The sequence below is a fragment of the Lepisma saccharinum genome, chromosome 20 (genome assembly GCF_977018435.1).
Source record: "Lepisma saccharinum chromosome 20, izLepSacc3.1, whole genome shotgun sequence".
Classification (NCBI taxonomy): Eukaryota; Metazoa; Arthropoda; class Insecta; order Zygentoma; family Lepismatidae; genus Lepisma; species Lepisma saccharinum.
In genome coordinates, this window is record NC_139248.1 from 21,095,907 (window position 1) to 21,116,483 (window position 20,577).

Below are 20,577 nucleotides of genomic sequence, written 5' to 3' on the forward strand. Positions count from 1 at the left end.
ATAGCCCCATGGCTTTTATTGCTTTGTAATCAAGAGGCTTCTGGGTTTGAGTCCTGATAAAATGTGAAGCCTCCCCTGATGGCAAAGTGTTAATATTGTTGCCTTGTAAACAAAAGCTCTTGGTTTGAATCCTGGTAAAATGTGAGGCCTCCCCTGATGGCAAAGTGTTAATATTGCTGCTTTGTAAACAAGAGCTCTGGATTTGAATCCTGGTAAAATGTGTAAGATTGAAATACATGTGGCAAAATAATATGTCCACACGTGAGATTTTGAGAATATTTACTGCTAGCTGATATACAGCTGAGGTTTGAAACCTGGTAAAGTGTGTTGTACAACAGCATAAAAGAGCAAAACTATTTTATATTGGGGATCACCAGAGCCTAGTTATTGCTGTTGTTTGGGTATGAAACCACCAGCTCAGCCACTAACTGCTGTTATAATTGTTTTGGCATATTGTCCATATATAAACAAACAACAAAAATGCCAAATCAAAAATATTGCAATCAATGCAAAAAAAATATATCTAGTTCTAATTGGTCTAGGCACCGGTTTAATTGTGACCGTAAGAAATGCAGAAAGGCCACAAAAATGTGTCCAAGATGCCATAAAATATTAAGCAAGGCATATTACAAATGGCACAAGTGTAATTCTTATGTACAGTCATCAATATTGCCCTCACAACCATCTACATCTGGTCTGAAAAGAAAGCATGAAGCACCTGTTAATGCTAGAGCAGCAAAGCAGCCACGCTATGCACTACCTATCCGTAGCAGTTTTAATGGCCAATTAAGGGATCACTGTTTTGTATCAGAGCCAAGATGTGGTATTAAGAATTTTTTGAACAGTATAAATCCAGATGTGCAGGCAATTCTAAATGCACAAAATGGCTCTTATAAGCTGTCCCTCAAATTGTTTACACAATATAAGAAGCCAAATGGCACAAAATTTACACAGCCCCACATAACAGAAACTGTACCTGTATACTCAAATGCAAATTCAGACAAAATAATAAGCAGTTTGATAGATCAATTGAATATTAAACACTCTGAATTTGCAGCAAAAGAGTCTGGATGGAGCCTATGCGGATCTCCACACAAGTTATATATTAATATTTCTGAATTCAGCCCATTACAAGGATCTACATATCTGCCATTACCTGACAATATTAAAAACAAAAGAGCCGTGGTTAATATAAAAAATAATGATGAGAAATGCTTTTTGTGGTGTATTTTAGCTGCTTTGTATCCAGTTTTAAAGAATCCTCAGAGAATAACTTATTATAAGCAATATGAGCATGATTTTGATGAAGCAATGGAGGGTTTAGAATATCCAATGCCTGTTCAGAATATTGATAAATTTGAAAAAAAGGCCAGGCATATCAATGGCAAACAATTATCTATTAATGTATTTACTTGTTCTACTGGCCGTGGCAATTGCTTGATAGATCCTCTCAGAATCAGTACACTTGACGATGATTCTGCTGTTCCGATTGATCTGCTCTTAATTGAAGGGGATGGCACATATCATTACACTCTGATACACAGTCTTGAAGCTTTAGTCAGAACACAACTAGACAAATCCAATACAATATTCAAGTTGTGTAGAAGATGTTTGTCTGTATTTGAAGGTGAAAAAAATAATAAATGGGGTTCGGGAAGTGAATGCAGAAATTGCTAAAAACAAGTTAATTGAGCATCTGAAATACTGTGGGAATCATAAACCTGTTCATATGCTTATGCCTAAGCCAAGTGAAAATGCCAAATTCAAAAAGTTTGAAGCCTTGTTGGAACACCCAGCATATATAGTCTGTGATTTTGAATCAAACCTCAAACCCCTTGCATTCTGCAGCCCAGACCCTAAGGAATCTTCAATTACATCATATCAATTACATGAACCTTCCAGCTTTTATTATGTGGTTGTACAGGGTGGTGTGGTTAGTAAAGAATATTTATACATGGGAGCAGATGCCATCAAAGAATTTGCACATAGAATAGAAAATGAGTGCCATGACATAGCATCTAATATCTTATTAAAATCAAAACCCATGTTGCCCTTAACAGAGAAACAGATTGAAGATTTCAACAATGCAGAAAAATGCCCGGTATGTGATTCTGAATTTTCAGATACAAATATCAAGGTTCATCACCATTCTCATACAGATGGTAAATTCTTAATGGCCCTGTGTAATAGCTGCAATATTCAGATCCAGAGACCAAAATTTGTCCCCATATTTTGCCATGGTGCATCCAATTATGATTTTCATCATTTGATCAGGTACGAGGGGTTTAACAAGCAGAATTTAAATATTTTAGCAGAAAATGATGAGAAATATATAGCTATTAGCAAAATAATTAAAGTTAATGGTGTTTCTATTCACTTAAGATTTCTTGATTCATACAGAATTTTATCGGCTAGCCTGGCTACACTGGCCACTCAATTATCTGATGATCAATTTAAAATTACATGTGCTTTGTTTCCAAATCAGGACCTGAAATTAATTAGGCGGAAGGGCGTATATCCATATGATTATGTTACAGATTTTTCTAAATTTGATGAGTGTTCTCTGCCACCACAACAAGAGTTTTACAGCAAAATCAGAGGATCTGGAATCACTGATGAAGATTATCACCATGCCCAGTTGATGTGGAACAATTTAAAATGCCAGACATTTGGTGATTATCACAAGGCATATTTAAAACTTGATGTGACTCTCTTAGCTGATATACTGCAGGCATTCAGAAAATCTTCCATGCAAAATTATAAACTGGATCCAATATATTTTTACAGTGCTCCGGGCCTAGCATGGTCTGCAATGTTTTTAAACACTAAAATGCAATTGGATCTGATTCAGGATCAAGATATGTATCTGTTTATGGAACAATGTATAAGAGGAGGCATGGTGCAATGTTCTCAGAGATATGCCAGAGCAAATAACAAATATATTCCCGATTATGATCCAGCACTGCCATCAAATTATATACTGTATGTAGATGCCAATAGCCTCTATGGTTATGCTATGATGGATAAACTGCCATATGCAGGGCTTGAGTGGGTTGAAGATTTCAATATTGAGGATCTTAAGAATTTTGATGACAGTAATTATGGCCTATTCTTAGAGGTTGATCTGACAATTCCTGATGATTTACACAACATATTTTCTGATCTGCCCCCAATTCCTGAGGTTAAGTGTTCACCTGGCTCTAAACAAAAGAAATTGATGATGACTCTAGAGCCGAAACAGAATTATGTCTTATATTACAAAAACCTCCAGTTCCTGATGCATCATGGTGTTCAAGTGACCAAAGTTGGAAAAGTTTTGAGGTTCAGGCACTCAAGATGGTTGAAACCATATATTGATACAAACACAGAGCTTCGAACATCAGCAATAAGCCAATTTGATAAGACCTTGTTTAAATTGATGGTCAATTCAGTGTATGGCAAAACAATTGAAAATGTCAGAAAACATACCGATGTTAAAATAATTACTGACCCCAGCCAGAGCAAAAAATTGATAGCAAAGCCTAATTTCAATTACAGAAGAATTTATGATGAAAATATGGCACTTTTCAACATGAAAAAAACAAATATTAAATTTGATAAGCCTATTTATGTAGGGGCTGTGATATTGGAATTGGCCAAATTACACATGTTAAAATTGTATTATAATGTGTTGAAACCTTTTTATGGTGATTGTGTAAAATTGATGTACATGGATACAGATAGTTTTGTTCTTGATATTCAAACAGAAGATGTTTATCAAGATATAGCACAGCCTGAATTGTTTAAATACTTTGATACCACTGAACATTCAAAAATTAAACCCCACAACAAAAAGGTTATTGTTATTGTTATTGTTATTGTGGCATTTGCTGGGTTAAGGGCCAAGATGATCAGTTTTGAAACATGTAGTGGTGTTGTTGCCAAAAAGGCCAAGGGCATTGGCAGAGTGATTGTGGACAAAGAGCTCCAATTTGAAGATTACAAAAATTGCCTCAAATCATGTAGCACAATCAGAACATCAGAATCCAGAATTCAGAGTGTGGATCACTTATTGACTAGCAATATTGTAAGAAAAGTGGCTCTGGACCCACATGATGATAAGAGATGCATTTTATCATGTGGCATACATACTCTACCATGGGGTCATTGTGATTTGAAAAATAGCAATCAATGCCCAATTACAGAGCATGATTTGAAATAAATAAACATGCCTATGAACTTATTTGGGTTCAAAAAACAGGCTATTATGGACCTGCCAACAGCACAACCCTCTTCTGATATAATATCTAAACTAAGTGCTTTGTTAATTATTCATCTGAACAGCATACTTACAGATGTTGATGATGAAACAGGTAAAACATTGTACATATTTAACAATAATTTAAATCATTACCAATTACCTGTAGGTGGTCAATCGCAATTTATTACAACCCCTGAGGGTAATGTCAAAATTTCAGTGGGGAGAAATATTTATAGAATTAAGCACTCAAACATGATTTCTGGCACTGTATATACTGTTTCTGCTGGTGACTGCTTATATATTGAGGTCCCTGGGTCATATGACAAGCTTATGCCTTTTTTTATAGAATTAAGAATCAGATATTCAATAATAAATAACCACTAAAACAAAAATGCCTAATGATATATTTGGCCATACAAGACATGAAGATCACAGTGATGAGATTCTGATGCTTGATGTCAGAGTCAAAAAATTAAGAAGTGATTTACAAGCTTTACAAACCACACTCAATGCCAGTCTTCAATTAGAAATTACAAATTTGCAATCACAATGCATGGACCCTCTTCTTAAAATTGATTCTGAACTCAAATTGCTGCTTCAGAAATATACTGATTTGGCCACATTAGATAATTTTCAAAATTTAGAAGAAGCTGTAGCAGCTCTTCAAGCCAAATTTAAGACCCAGGCCACCAACTCTGAGCAATTGAAACAGCAATTGGAAGAGCAGATAAATAATGTCCAGACACAGCTCCAAACAATTGTCAAAAGCATAAAATCACAAGAAGATTTTGATCTAGTGATTTCCACTCTAAAGGAACAGATTCAATCACTCCAAATACCTAATCTGGACCCTCTGAACAATGACATAGCCGAGGTTAAAGAAAAAATTGAGACACTTGAAAATTTTATGAACAACTTGCCATCTTCTGATGCTTTGAGTGCAATAACTCGGAGTGTTGCCAACATTAAGCTGCAACTTGAAACATATGAAGATTTTGGAAAAATTCAAAGTACCATAACCCATCTTGAGGGTACAGTAGCAGCAGTGCAAAGTGATTTGACAGATGTACAAGAATCTCTAGAATCCCGCCTGCCTGGTATTGTAGACACACTTGTTAGTGTCCAGCAACAGATCACAAAGCTTGAAAACCTCAACACTGAATCTGAGCTATCTCATTTTCATCACTTGATCGATGATATCCAAACAAAACTTGAAATTTTACAGCAATCAACACCCACTCAGGCAGATATAGCCCTGCTCCAAAATGCTATGCAAAATGTGGCTGATGCTTCTGAATTAAATAATATGAAATTGGCACTTGAATCTTTGCAAAATACTGTAACAAATCTGCCTACATCACAGGAACTTAAAAATATTAAGAGAGCAGTGAATCGCATATTGAAATCAGAAGATATCAAGAATATCCAGACAGAGATCAAACAACTTACTCAGACAGTGGCCACTCTACCAACTAATCAACATATTAATGAACTGCATGCCCTGTTTGAGGATATCAGAAGACAGGTCCATGATCTTACTGCTCAAAATTCAAAATTGGTAGTTATTGAAAATTTGCAACAAATTGTAGCTAATATCAAGCAACAGCTAGGGACCATGGAATCCAATCAAGCAAATGCTCTGTCTGTTTTTGCCACCCAGCTTCAAGAGATTGTGCAACAATACAAGAAACTTATTGTGGACATAAAAATCAAGCGAGGCCATGATGATGTTGTTAGGACCATCAATGAGCACCTTGAATCTGTAACAAGCAGATTGCTTACAGCAGAAAAAGAAATAACAGGCATAATCGAGAATCCAAAACATACAGTAATTCTTGAATTGTACAGCATCCCCAACAAAGAATATGATTCACCATTTACACCAGGTGGCAAAATATATATGCTGTCCCCTGCACAATTTTATTACCAGTTTTTTGTTGGGGGCACACTGAGACCAATCAAGATCAAATATTGGCTTCAACCATAGGCACATCACTACCCCACCTTATCAATAACAAATGCTGACAACAAACAAAAAATCACCAGTGTAGAGTTAGAGGATTTTACAGATCCCAATACATTAGAAACAGCCTATGCTGAAGATGATGGCTCTCTGGAATTTAAAATACAAATAGGGGACAAATTATATTTAGAAAATCCTGTAGTATCAGCTGCTGAACACCCCATAGTTGCAATATTCTTGTTTTCATATTATGTCTAGACAAATTATTGTTGATGAATTACACAGACAAGCCAGACATAATTATAAGAGACTGCCAGTAGTCACAAAAGGCATAGATTATTTATGGCAAGGGGACTTGATTGAGATGGCAAGTGGACAGTTGAAAAACTTAGACAAAATCAACAAGGGCTCACTGTAATAGACACATTTTCAAAATTTGCCTGGGCTGTGCCACTCAAATCCAAGACTGGAAAATGTGTTACAGAAGCCATCAGGACAATCATCAATCAGAGTGGAAGATCACCGCGCTATTTGCAAACAGATAATGGCAAAGAATTTTATAATTCTGTGTTCCAACAATTTATTAAAAGCCAGTCAATAAAACATTATTCGAGTTACAGTGATCTCAAGGCCTCAATTGTAGAGAGATTCAACAAAACCCTAAAAAATCTTATGTATAAACAATTTACACTTCAAGGTAATTATAAATGGCTTAATATTCTTCCAGAACTTCTACATAAATATAACAACTCGGTCCATTCCACAATCAACATGAAACCCTCTGAAGTAACTCCATCTGATGAGCAAAAATTGATCAGGACTGTTTATTATCCTAGATACCAGCCAACAACAAGAAAGGCCAAATACAAGGTGGGTGATCAAGTAAGAATCAGCAAATATAAGCACTTATTCAAAAGAGGCTTTACAAGAAACTGGAGCACTGAATTATTTACAGTGGTTCAAGTTAAACCTGGGACCCTTAACACATATATAATAAAAGATCACCGAGGAGAAATTCTCAAAGGCAGATTCTATGAAGAAGAACTCAGCAAAAGTAAACAGCCTGACACATATCTCATAGAAAAAATCATCCGCAGAAAAGAGCTTGGAACATTTAAAATATCAGCAGTTGATGAAGCTATATGATGGATTGGATATTGCCACTTTTGAATCAGATGTTAAGCCACTTCATGAATGTCTCGATAATTCTGTTGTTGTGTTTGATGACATTATACTGGATAATCAAAACAAGGTTAGAAACTTCTTTACACAGGGCCGACACAAAAACATAGATTGTTTCTACCTGGCACAGACTTTTTCAAAAATACCGAAGCAGCTGATCCGAGACAACAGCAATTTTATATGTGTGTTTCATCAAGACCATACCAACCTCAAACATATACATGATGAATATGTAGGTGGAGACTTGAGCTGCAATGATTTTTCCAAGTTTTGCAGTAGGTGCTGGAATCAAAACAGTTATGGGTTTGTCACAATTGATATGACAAGAAAACCCAATAGTGGCAAATACAGAAATAAAATCAACAATTTTCTAGACATTGAAACATATTTAAATAACCATGAAAAGGCCAATTATTGATGATCTTAAATTAAGAGATTATCTTGTAAAAAGATTTAAGGGATAGAAATCACAGAACCGAGGAATTTATGAACAACACAAAGAAACAGAACAGCCTATTATTGATGCTATTAGTGAATTAGGTAAAAATATCAAAACTGTTACAGAGCAAAATCAAAATTTGATCACAGAGCTTGTACCTGTAGCTGCAAGGAACATATTAGATTATCCAATCACCCCACTTTCCAGTATTCATACACCTAGTCCTATTGCTCCTCGAAGAATTGAAGCTACTCAGGATCCTATTGAATTGGGTCTTCTTGCTCAAAAATATTTAAGCACACCTAAAGACAACAAAGATGAGGTCTTTGGCTTATATGCTGACACAGAGCGTGATGGTAGCATCATACATAGAATTGGCAATTTCAGAGTAACATTTATGGGAGATGATATAATTGTATGTTCAGAATCTCATCTTGGACAAAGAGGTGGTTTTGTTAAATATCCCGGCACACCTGGATTGTGGGAACTGATGACTAGGAAAAGGCCTGGCAGCTATACAGATCAAGATTATGAGCACTACAAAGAAATATTAATAAAATCAGATGCTCTATACCAGAACAATGATCCCACACAAAAAAGAGTCAAGTCTAGCAGTGGAGCAAAATACAACAATTTAATCAAGCCCATATGGTCACAGATCAAGACTGGTAGTGGAATCAAACAATACAACACCCTGCCTAAAGAATTTGTGTGGGTTGATGATGTCAGGAAACTTGTAGATAGGTTATTGGTGATAGCTGGGGAGGAAAATGCTGGCAACCACAATTTTTACAATGAAAAAGTTGGAATTATGGACATGATAAGCACAAAATTGTCTAATTTTATAGTGAATGATACTAAGGGGATTGGATATCTTATAAAAATTATTAATACTCTACCACCTAAATTTTGGAATATTTCTGAGGGCCGGGGGTTGGTTAATGACATTATAAACAAGCTGCCATTTGAACTACATATTCCAGGCTATCAGTATTGTGGTCCAGGCACAAAATTGGACCATAGATTAAACATAGGTGATCCTGGTGTTAATCCCCTAGATGATGCTTGTAGAGACCATGACATAGCATACAACACACATTCTGATCTTGACAAGAGACATGTTGCAGACAAAAAATTAGAAGAGGCTGCATTTGGTAGATTTGTAAGCAAAGATGCTTCTTTGAGTGAAAAAATAGCAGCATTGGGAACCACCATAGCTATGAACACCAAACAAAAACTGGGGTGGGGGCTGTGAATATGTATATAATAAACCTAGAATGAAGGCCAAGGGTGTTATGTATCAAATACCTTATGCAGGTCTTAAATCTCTTAAAACTATTGATAGTCTTTTAACCAAAAAGCAGCGGAAGAAAAAAAATTCTTGTCTTGCAAAGGGCCATGGTATGAAATTATTACTTAGTACCCCCCAATTAAAAAAATTGCAACAATCTAGAAAAAAATCACATGTGGGTGGTTTCATATTTACTATCCCGGCCATCTTAGCAGCACTTGGGGCTGTTGTGAGCTTGGCTGGGGGATCAGCTGCCATAGCAAAAACAGTAATAGATGCCAAGAAAAATAAGGCAGAATTAGATGAAATAAAGCGCCATAACCTGGCCATGGAGAAACAAGGCAAAGATGTTAAGAGAGCCATGAATAAGTTTAAAAAAAAACAAGAGCCGCTTACAAACCAAGATATTGAAGCTTTAATCAAGCCACTGGGCATCAAAAATTTTAGAGGTGTGTACATGTCTGATTCTTTACCAGAACAACCACTCAACAAAGAGTGTGGCATTGTTAATTTGGATAAGTACAAAAATCAGGGCACTCACTGGATCTGTTATCTTAAATATTTAAACAATGAGGCATTTGTGTTTGATTCATTTGGAGGTGTTCCACCTGAAAATTTAGTAAAATATCTAAAATCAGCTAATCTTTATTACAATAATGCCCGTGTTCAAAACTTCAAAGATGTTAATTGTGGACATTTGTGTTTATCTGTTCTTAGATATATGTCTCAAATAAATAAACCATCAATTGAAAATTTTCAAGAGGCCTTGTGGTATTTAAAACATCATGGGGGTATTCCATCTCACCAGCCAAAATTCAATATTGAAACTCAAATTGCATGATGACATAGTGTATCCCAAAACAATAGCTCTCAGAGCATTTTATGGCATGTACTTGATCCCTAATATTACACACCACAACAACAAAATTGCAGTGGGGGATCAAAAATTGTCATCACTCCAGGGCAATATAATCTGTCCACTCTAAATGCTCAATTACCCAGAGGTATAGTATTAACTCAAAATTCTGTCACTCACAGAGTAGAGATTGTATCTGCTACAGAAACAGTGGATCTGGGTACTATAGGAGAGCTGTTAGGCTTTGAGAACAACACAAAACTTGAACCAGCCATCAAACACACTGCTATTAATATACCTAAATTCTTAGCCATAGAGACTCTGAATATTCACTGTAATGTGGCTGAGGGTATGATCACCAAATCAAATGGCATAGGCACTCACAAACAAACTGGCATCATTGCAACATTCAAACCTAATTCTGAATTTATGGAGCCAATCATCTACACTCCATCCCCAACATTATATTTTCCTGTGTGCCATAATAGAATAGATAATATTGAATTGATGGTCACTAATGAAAAAGAAGAATTAGTTGATTTTGCTGGAGCCACAACAACTGCAATCATAGAGATTAATATTTAAATAAAAATACATACAAAAAAATGGAAAATATTGAGAGTTATGAGCTACAATCTTTCCCTCCAAACAGGAGGACATTTGCAAATTTAAATCAACCCAACACAGAGATTGAGGTTGATCTTGATGTAGGGGATGGCTTTATACACCCCCACAGAGCAGATCTATACATCAAATTTGATGTTTTAAAGCTCGATTGAACAGATTATCCGGCAAATTCAAATATAAGATTGGTAGACAATTTTGTGCCGCATCTATTCTCTGAAATTGAGATCAGAAAGCATGGTGTTGTTATAAACAGAATAGATTATCCCGGCATTACCTCCACAGCTTTGGCCACACTAAAATTATCCAAAACCGAGGCTTCTTACTACAAAATAGGTGGATTTGAGGCTGGTGATAAAATTATATCTAAGAGCCACACAGTGCTGTTCCCAATGCGCCTGTTGCCAGGATTCTTCTCAGATTACAAAGATATTATGTGGAAGGGTGGTTTAAGAATCACATTTAGAAGAGCTGCCAATGATAATAATGCTTTGATGAGGTACAGCACATTAAACTCTACAGGGGAAGCTCTGCCCAATACCCTACCTGATGAAGGCAAATGCATTATTCAGACTATGGAGCTAAGAATCCCAGTTGTTGAATATGAAGCCAGTTATGCTCTTAAATACAAAGCAGATATAATAAAAAATCCACAGGTTCCTTTACAATTTTATACATATCAATGTGTAGATGTACAGAAGCCTGCCGCTGGTACTTATTATGAGTTTGATGCTACAAATTCATTCTCCAGTATACAATATGACATGCCGGATTTTGTGGTGGTACTGTTTCAGACTGGAAGACACAATAATCAGGAAAAAAATTCAAGTAGGTTTGATAACTGCAACATCAAGAACATATATCTTAAAAATGGCAGAAATGAGGTATTTCCTAGAGAAAATTATAATTTAGACATTTCCAAGGATGATTTCCTTAAATTATATGAAGCATTTACAGCATACAAAAGGGTCACTACTGGCAATACTGACATGTATTACACACCAGATGAATTCAAAGCACAGAGACCCATGTTTGTAATCAACACTTCAAAAAGAAAACAAGTTGTGGTTAATGACAGGACAAACATTAAAATTATCTGTGAATTCCACAATACACTCCCTGATGACACTATATGTAGTGTTATTCTTATAGGGGAAAAATCATATATTTATGATGTAAGAAATGAGAGAGTCACAGAACAATTCTAGAAGATTTTTGCACAATGCATTGTCTTAGTACTAGATATGCAAGTTGAGGCTGGTGTCCAATTAAAATATTGAGCATATTCCAGGTAACATATTAACATAACAGCAACAAGTATTTAAGCATATATTACATTATATTATTGTGTAAGCAAAAGCTCTTATAAGCATTTTTGGCTTAGTTTTAAGTGTAGTCAAAACAATATCAAGGGGGGCATATTTTTGACAAGCTTATGGACAACAAACTGAGAGATGTAGCTTTTACACACTTGGGCAAATCTGTCTGTTGAGGCTTCTTCATTTGTACACTAGGGCTCAAAATTCTTTAGATTTAAATATGTACACACATGGCCGATTGGGCTATATGCCCCCTCTTGACATTGTTTTAAGTGTGGGCAAATCGGAGCATATGAACTCTTCTTTTCTACACTAGGATTCAAAATTCTTGAGAATTAAGAGCATATCACACTTGAAGAAATGGGGAATAAGAGGATCTTGGCATAATTTTAAGTGTGGGCAAATCGGGGCATATGAACTCTTCTTTTCTACACTAGGATTCAAAATTCTTGAGAATTAAGAGCATATCACACTTGAAGAAATGGGGAATAAGAGGATCTTGGCATAATTTTAAGTGTGGGCAAATCGGACTGTTTAATCAAATGACCTCTTCTTTTCTACACCTATAAGTGGTGCTCATCCTATTGGTTTTTATACTACTAGGGTCGCCTATGTCACTGTAAATGGAGCAATGTCATACCCCATTTTCCCTTACTCTGGCGTTCCACAGGGTGCTGCTTTATCACCATTACTCTACATACTATACGTTGCCGATATGCCAAAACCCCCACAAGTTTCTATCTACCAATTCGCTGACGACACCGCATTTCTCGCCTGTTGTTCAACCATCCAAGCTATAAACAAAACTCTCCAACCAGCTATAAACTCCTTCCAAAGATGGTGTGACACATGGCGTCTCACAATTAATGCTCTCAAAACACAAGCATTGGTGTTTCTGCAGACAGGCTGTCGCTCGAAGATCCAAAGGAACCCAACATTATTAAACATCAAAATACGGGGAACTCCAATTCTGCCTGCCACCACTGCAAAATATCTGGGAGTCATATTTGACTCCAAGCTAACCTGGAAACCTCAATTGCTCAACATCGTCCAAAAAGCTACAAATCGTCTGAGCTTGCTCAAACGGCTAATTGGAACATCCTGGGGACTCAACTCCCAGGTTGTCCTACATACCTACAAGGCTTTCCTTCGACCAGCAATTACTTACGGCCACACTGCATGGATATCAGCCCCAGACTCATTCTATCACAAACTACAAGTTCTGGAAAGACATGCTCTTCGTTTGGCCTTCAGAGTAGTCCTACCAAGTCCTACACGACTACTGTACGAGCGAATAACCTTTCCCGAAATCACAACCCACATCGAAGCCATCCGTCACAAATATATAACTGGTCGAATGAACTCGCACCATCCACAACTTCTTAGCACAATGTACGAAGATGCTCTACACGACTGCCTTCCCACATACCACTGCACACCATTACAGCATCTCTTAACCATGTACACCTTCCTGATAGATCCACAGCATCCTGACTACCAGCTGTATAATATCCATCATCCTCCGGAACTACGGCACGTGATATATCCAACACATGCCGCACCGTAGCAAATTATTACTTTCCTAACTGAAGTAATTTTCCCACTACTGCATAAATAAGATCTAAGTGAACTACCCTCAGAATAAGTAAATATGTACCACTTCATTACTGAAAACACTTAGACCATCACCTTGCAAGGGAAAACATTTATGGAAACAATTCACTTACCAAAGAGAAGGTGTACCCTTCTAAATGGAAAACGAGGACAAAAAAAACAAAAACTGCAAACACCAACACGACTTGTGCGTTGGGCGCGCCGACGAGGCATCGCTCCAGATCGCCCATCCACCGGGGAGACTGGATGCTCCTTCAGCGTCATCTTCATCAATACTTACACGGTGAACGAATCCACCAATGGGATCGCAAACTTGGCCAATTGACAGAGCTTGATCCTACATTTTGGAAGATTGCTCGTAATTTAAATCAACGTCAACAGCCTACTATAACGGCCATTAATAGCCCTGCAGGCCCAATTATGGATCCCCAGAGACAGGCTGAGCTTCTAGCCGATCATTTTTATGATCAGTTTCAACCAAACAATGATCTTCATGGCGCTGTTACAGAACAGATCGTCGATGCTGCTTTCCAACGTCTTCAACGCCAGCCTTCGTCGTTGGATGTTCCACCTGTCTCGCCTCGCGAGGTGGCAATTGCAACACGAAAATTGAAAAATAACTCTGCTGCCGGCTTAGACGGGATACCGCCAGCTGCACTGAAGCATCTGTCCCGTAAGGGCTACGTCTTTTTGGCGAAGTTATTTACAAACATCTTGAAGCTTGGTTACTTTCCACTTCAGTGGAAATTGGCGAAACTCATCGTACTACCAAAACCTGGTAAGGATCCACAAAAATGCCAACAATTACCGTCCCATCAGTTTGCTTTCTCATCTTAGCAAGCTTTTTGAACGAGTTATGCAACGACGACTTCATGAGATCATAGAAGCTAACCATCTGCTCCCAGATCATCAATTTGGTTTTCGCCGTTCCCATGGGACGAACGAACAACTTGTTCGCGTCGTCGACTATGTAGCGATTCGTCTTGATTGGAAGCGCCGAGCATTAGGATTATTTCTCGATGTACAAAAGGCGTTCGATCGAGTTTGGCATGCTGGACTCCTGTATAAACTGCGACGAATGAGGTTGCCACTCAGCTATAGAAAGGTCATAGCCAGCTTTCTCTCTAACCGAAGTTTCATTACTTCCATAAATGGGCAGAAATCGGCGCCAAGACTGGTCCGTGCTGGGGTACCTCAAGGATCGGTGATTTCTCCGATACTTTACTCTTTGTATACGGCAGATGTACCCACCCCCAGATAAAGGGATAATTGCCACATACGCAGACGACACTGCACTATTCACTACCGGCAAACGTGTGCTTCAGTGTCAGAAACAGATGCAAACTTTCCTGCCGATCTTTGAACGTTGGGCTCAACGGTGGAAAATCAAGATAAATCCAGAAAAGAAAACTTCAGTCGTTTTTAGTCTATCCAATGCCAAAGAAGGGGCCAGCTTGCAACTATTTCAGCGAGATGTACCCAGCGCTGAACAAGTTAGATACTTGGGGGTGTTGATTGATAAACGCCTTACCTTCGGACCACACATCAATGCCCAGACTAAGAAGGCCAAACAGAGGATAGGATATCTATACCCAATGTTCCGGTCCATGGCACTCACACTCGAGACACGCCTGCATTTATATAAAATGATGGTGCGGCCGATATTACTATACGCCAGTCCCGCCTGGCAGCATGCAGCGAAGACTCATTTAATTAAACTGCAAAGAGTCCAAAATCGAGCTGCCAGAGCAATTGGAATGCATCCTCCTCTTGCTCGCATAATCCAGATACATGAAGATCTGAATTGGAGCTTCTTGATGTAGCACTACGACAAGCCAAACTATCCTTTTGGAATAAGATACTAGGACACACAAATCCACTAATTAGCAAGCTGGGGTCGGAGAGGCCTCGTCATTTCCGCATTAAACTCCCGAGATTGGAGTAAATTTTTGATTGTTGTGTTATGTATGTGGTGATTGTAATTGTTTTGTTCACTTTGGGAACACAATATTTTAAACTTCGAGCGACAGTTGCCGAAGCTTGTTCTTGTTATTATGTATATGAAGTTAATTGTTAAAGATGTTGTCTACAGAATATAACAGATTGGAGTCAAATATAAGTATGACACTCCATATCGATTATGACATATTACCGCTGCAAACACCACGTCAGTGCGTCAAGAGAAAACCCCCTTGGAACATTCGCTGTGACTGTAATTTCAGTACGTTTGGAACGGACGACTGGAGGTAATTGCAGTCTACACAGTGCTTTGGTGTTTCCGAGGTACTTTGTTGAACGCCTTGCTGCGAAGGGATATCTGGCTCGAACGACACTTTTCAGGTGGCCGCAACTAGGTTGTAGCCCCAACATTCACCGGTGGATCTGGTCACCAGTAGTTAGAGATACCGATCCTTTCTTTCTTTCTTTCGTTGGCTCTGGTTTCTGTCCTCGTTTCTCATTGGCTGTTTGGTGCCACAATCTTGTTTGGTAAGTGTCTGTTCCGAGACTTTGACTCTGACTCTCCTCCACGTGCAAAGTGCAGCTTGTCAGAGCCAGAGGCCGGAACAAGCTTGAAAATCCAAATTCCCGAAGCTCTTCCATAGATTCCCGCGATTGATCTAAGTCACCACATGCCAACAAAAAGCAGAAACTTCCAGAGCGAACAGACTCCAGACAGAACAAGACCGAAGTAAACACACAGACACCAGTTCTGTACAATTTCCTTCTTTCGAACTACGACACCAAATACAAGACGCCAAAACATATCCTAAGTCAAATCCTAAAATATGTGCCACGAGCTGCAGTTAATGAAATAGTCTTCACCAGGAACGGAATACTTATAAAATCTTCTGACCCACATTTCTCCACCATTATCAGAGACAAGGCCTCATACCAAATTTTTGGTACAAATGCCAATATGAAGCCACTAACCTCTACACGTCCAAAGCAACCTCCTCCGCCTAAACGAGCACCAATGCTATCAGTGGTGATTCGGGGTGTTCCCCCTGAATACACCGACACAGAAATCGCTGAAGAAATTCAGGCAGAAGGTCACACCATCCACAAGTGCATGAGAATTCGAAATGACAACGGACTAACCTATATGGTTCGAATACTGACAGTAGATAAAGATACCGTGGACGAACTATTGCACAATGGAGCCTATATATATTGTCGAAAGCACAGAGTCGAACCTTCCAGGACGTCAACACCACTGCCAGTGCGTTGTGAACGTTGTCAAACATACAATCAGCACACTACAACCAACTGTCCAAATTCAGCAATCTGTGGATACTGTTCTGGGCCACATTCTACCAACACTTGTACAAACATCCAGAACCCGCCTAAATGCAACACATGCTCTGAAGGACATCCTACTTACAGCTATAAATGCCAAGCCAGACCTAACCCAGAACCAAATCACCCTGAGCTGGTTGTTCCCATCCGAACTATAGATAGCTCAACCAAACCGGCAAATTCATTAACGGACTCAATCACTGTGGAAGACCTGCTACGATTCTTTACTATTACAACTCAAAACATCCAGCCATTTCTACGCACACATATTCTGGACCAAGTCATACTCGCTGCAAAAACACTTTTCAAACTGCAGTTACACGCTACGTATACGGGACCACGTGTCCATTTCAATATAAACCCTCTTGAAAACACAAGTACATCTTAAAACAGTTTTCAGACTCTTCATAACAATCATGGGTTATTCTTTCCTCTTCTTAAATATTCGCTCTTTAACAAAACACAAAAGCTTATTTGAGACTGTCTTGCAGGAAAAGAATGTATCAGCTTTTGCTCTCAACGAAACATTCCTAACGCCAAAATTCAAACCCAAGATCAGCGGATATAATATGATTCGACATGATGGGCCAACGGAAGCTCAACGTGCAAATGGAGGGACCGCAATTGGCTTTCGAAAATCATATCCGCATAGAGAACACACATTACCACCGCATTTCAACCTGCCGGAATACAGCATAGCAACAATATATCTGAGGCACAGAAGCATTACTCTAGCAACCATCTATGTTCGGCCTGGACATCCTATACCATACAACTTTATCAATTACATTGAAAACAGCTACAAGCATTACATAATCATGGTCGACATAAATCTCCATAGTCGACCACAAGCCGAAAAGCGACAATTTCACCAAACTATAGTCAACTGCCAAAATTGCCATTTCCACCAACTTCCGAAACCATCTAGACCAATCAGCAGTACTTCTCCAGATGTTGTACTTACATCGACTTCCCTCCTTACAAATAGCAACGTGGATGTACTTGAACCCATTGGTAGCGATCACGCACCTATAATCTTTACAGTTGACGCACCTGCACCAACTCCTCGCAAACCCTTTCTCATAACAAGGTACTCCTACGATCAAGCAGACTGGGAAAAATATCGTAATGCAATCGAAAACTCCGTGCAAAACGCAGATACGCCAACAAACGATAGGGATCTGGATGATGTAGTCCCATTACTCACTTCTGCTTTAACTGAAGCTGCGAAAAGTACCATCCCACTTCAAACCATCAATCTATATAAACCAAAATTACCGCCGAACTATCTAAAACTGATTTCAGCCTCCAGGCGTGCCTTCCGAGAGTATGTTGTAACAAGAAATCCTGAAGCGTTACGGCATCATAGATAACTCCTCCGCACGGTACAAAACTATATCATTGCATATAAAAGAAGGAATTGGATAAAAACGTGCAATACACTGGCTAATACATCACATCCATCCAAATACTGGCAGCAATTTAACAAACTGACAGGGAAAAGGTCAAGAACTACATATCCCATTATAGTCGATGGGAAATCCGTAGACGACGACCAAGAGAAAGCAAACGCCTTTGCACACCACTTTCAAGGTATCTTCACACCACAAACAGAACCATTACACAAAACAACCCAATCACGTACAGTACAACGTGTCTCAAACCCACATAACCGAGCTCTCAAACCTAACAATGACCATAGTATTGATGAAAACGAACCTCTAACCTCACCTATAACACCAGAAGACATCGCATGCGCAATATCTCGGAAAAGAAACACTGCTCCAGGCTTCGACTCTGTAACCTACCGACTCGTCAGAGAGGCTCCAAGAACCTTTCTGCTAATCCTAGCCACCATATATACCTATATACTACGAACAAGCTACTTCCCGACAGAATGGAAAGTTTCCAAAATGTTGCTGTTCGCCAAACCCGGGAAACCTGTTCGGGAAGTATCCTCTTACAGACCAATACAGCTCACATCGACCCTCAGCAAAATCTTTGAAAAAGTACTTGTACGCAGGTTGCCACCAACACCTTTCATCCAAGAAGCTTCTACCTGCACATCAAGCAGGCTTCCGACCATCCATCAGCCTCAACGACCAACTTCTGAGATTGATAACAACTATAACAAACCACTATAACAAGTCCTTGCCACCGTGTCTTTTTTATTCGATTTGGAAAAGGCGTTTGACAAAGTATGGCATTCGGGATTAATATATAAACTCCACAAATTCCAACTTCCTCAATGCTACATTCGCCTTATCCATTCGTTCCTGACAGGCCGGATGGCATACATCTCTCTGAACTCGGCAACATCCTATCCCATCTTCTTGCACACAGGAGTCCCACAGGGGTCTGTTTTGTCACCGCTGTTATATTTAATGTATATAACAGATATGCCGACCATGGATACCAGCACACACGTATTCCAATTTGCAGATGACACTGCTTTCCTAACTCTTGGGAAAACAGTTCAATCCATTAATAAAACACTCCAAAAGGCCGTAGACTCCTTTATTCGTTGGTGCAACCAATGGAAACTATCAATAAACTCTTCAAAAACTCAGGCAGTAGTTTTCCTACCTCCCCACTGTCGCTCCAAAATACACCGAAACCCCAAACTCTTAAAGATTAAAATAGAGGGGAGACGCATCTTACCTTCAAATCAGGTAACATACCTTGGGGTTACCATAGATGAAAAACTGACCTGGCGTCCACACTTAGAAAGGATAAAGAAGAAGGTAAAGAACCGCCTAAACCTATTATGGAAACTGGTGGGTACATCTTGGGGATTACACCCGACAACAGTCCTAACCACCTACAAAATGTTTTTGCGCCCAGCCATCACTCACGGGCATATTGCTTGGATCGACGCTTCTGCCTCCTTCTACGACCAACTGGAAATCTTTGAACGGCACGCATTTAGATTGGCTTTCCGGATTAAATTACCTTATCCCACAGCACTACTGTATGACAGAATTTCCTTCCCGACTATTTTGTATCACGTCGAGAGCCTTCGCCAACGATACATAAACAAAGCCATGATATCCGAAAACCCAGTATTCTTGAATACCATTCATCTTGATATCCGACATGATGCAGCATCTACACATATTTATACGCCATTACAACACCTGCTCACCATGTATTCATGCTATCTAGATGATCTAGACCCACAGAAACACGAATACGATATATATCATCCATCGCAGTTATCACGCCATATTTATCCCACCACTACAGCCTAAGGAGTACCAACAATACTCCGACTCCAAATATCGAAATCCATATTTACAATCTTCGCAACCATGCTCAAAAGTAAGATAACACATACGAATCACCAATCTTAATAAGAAAAATATTCTGCAATATAAAAAAGCACTTAGACCATCCAAATGATGAAAGACACATAACTTACAATGAAATCACTTACCGAAGTGAGGGCATAACCCTCTCAACGGGTTAACACTAGCAAAAAAAAAAAAAAAAAACTGCAAACAAAAATTTATTACCATTGTATACTTAGTGATTGATTAGTTCATCGAACTCTTCAGCCTAACTATTGCCTATTTTGGGGGAGCACGAAAAGTTTTTATAAGCTGCAAAGAGAAACTGTGACGTTACAAACATGGGTGTTTGTTGTTAATTAGCCCCAATTGTTTCTAGTTTTGCTGTTAAGCATATATGTATATGCAATGTACATTACAGCCATGTATATATAGAAATACGTATATATAAATTTAGCTTAG

At 38.7% G+C, this 20,577-nt stretch overlaps 1 protein-coding gene across 1 annotated transcript in view; it reads right to left on the minus strand.

Moving 5' to 3' along the window:
• Positions 1–20,577, minus strand: part of LOC146003754 (uncharacterized) — a 90,791-nt gene that overhangs the window by 47,240 nt on the left and 22,974 nt on the right. The gene's annotated exons all lie outside the window — the stretch shown is intronic.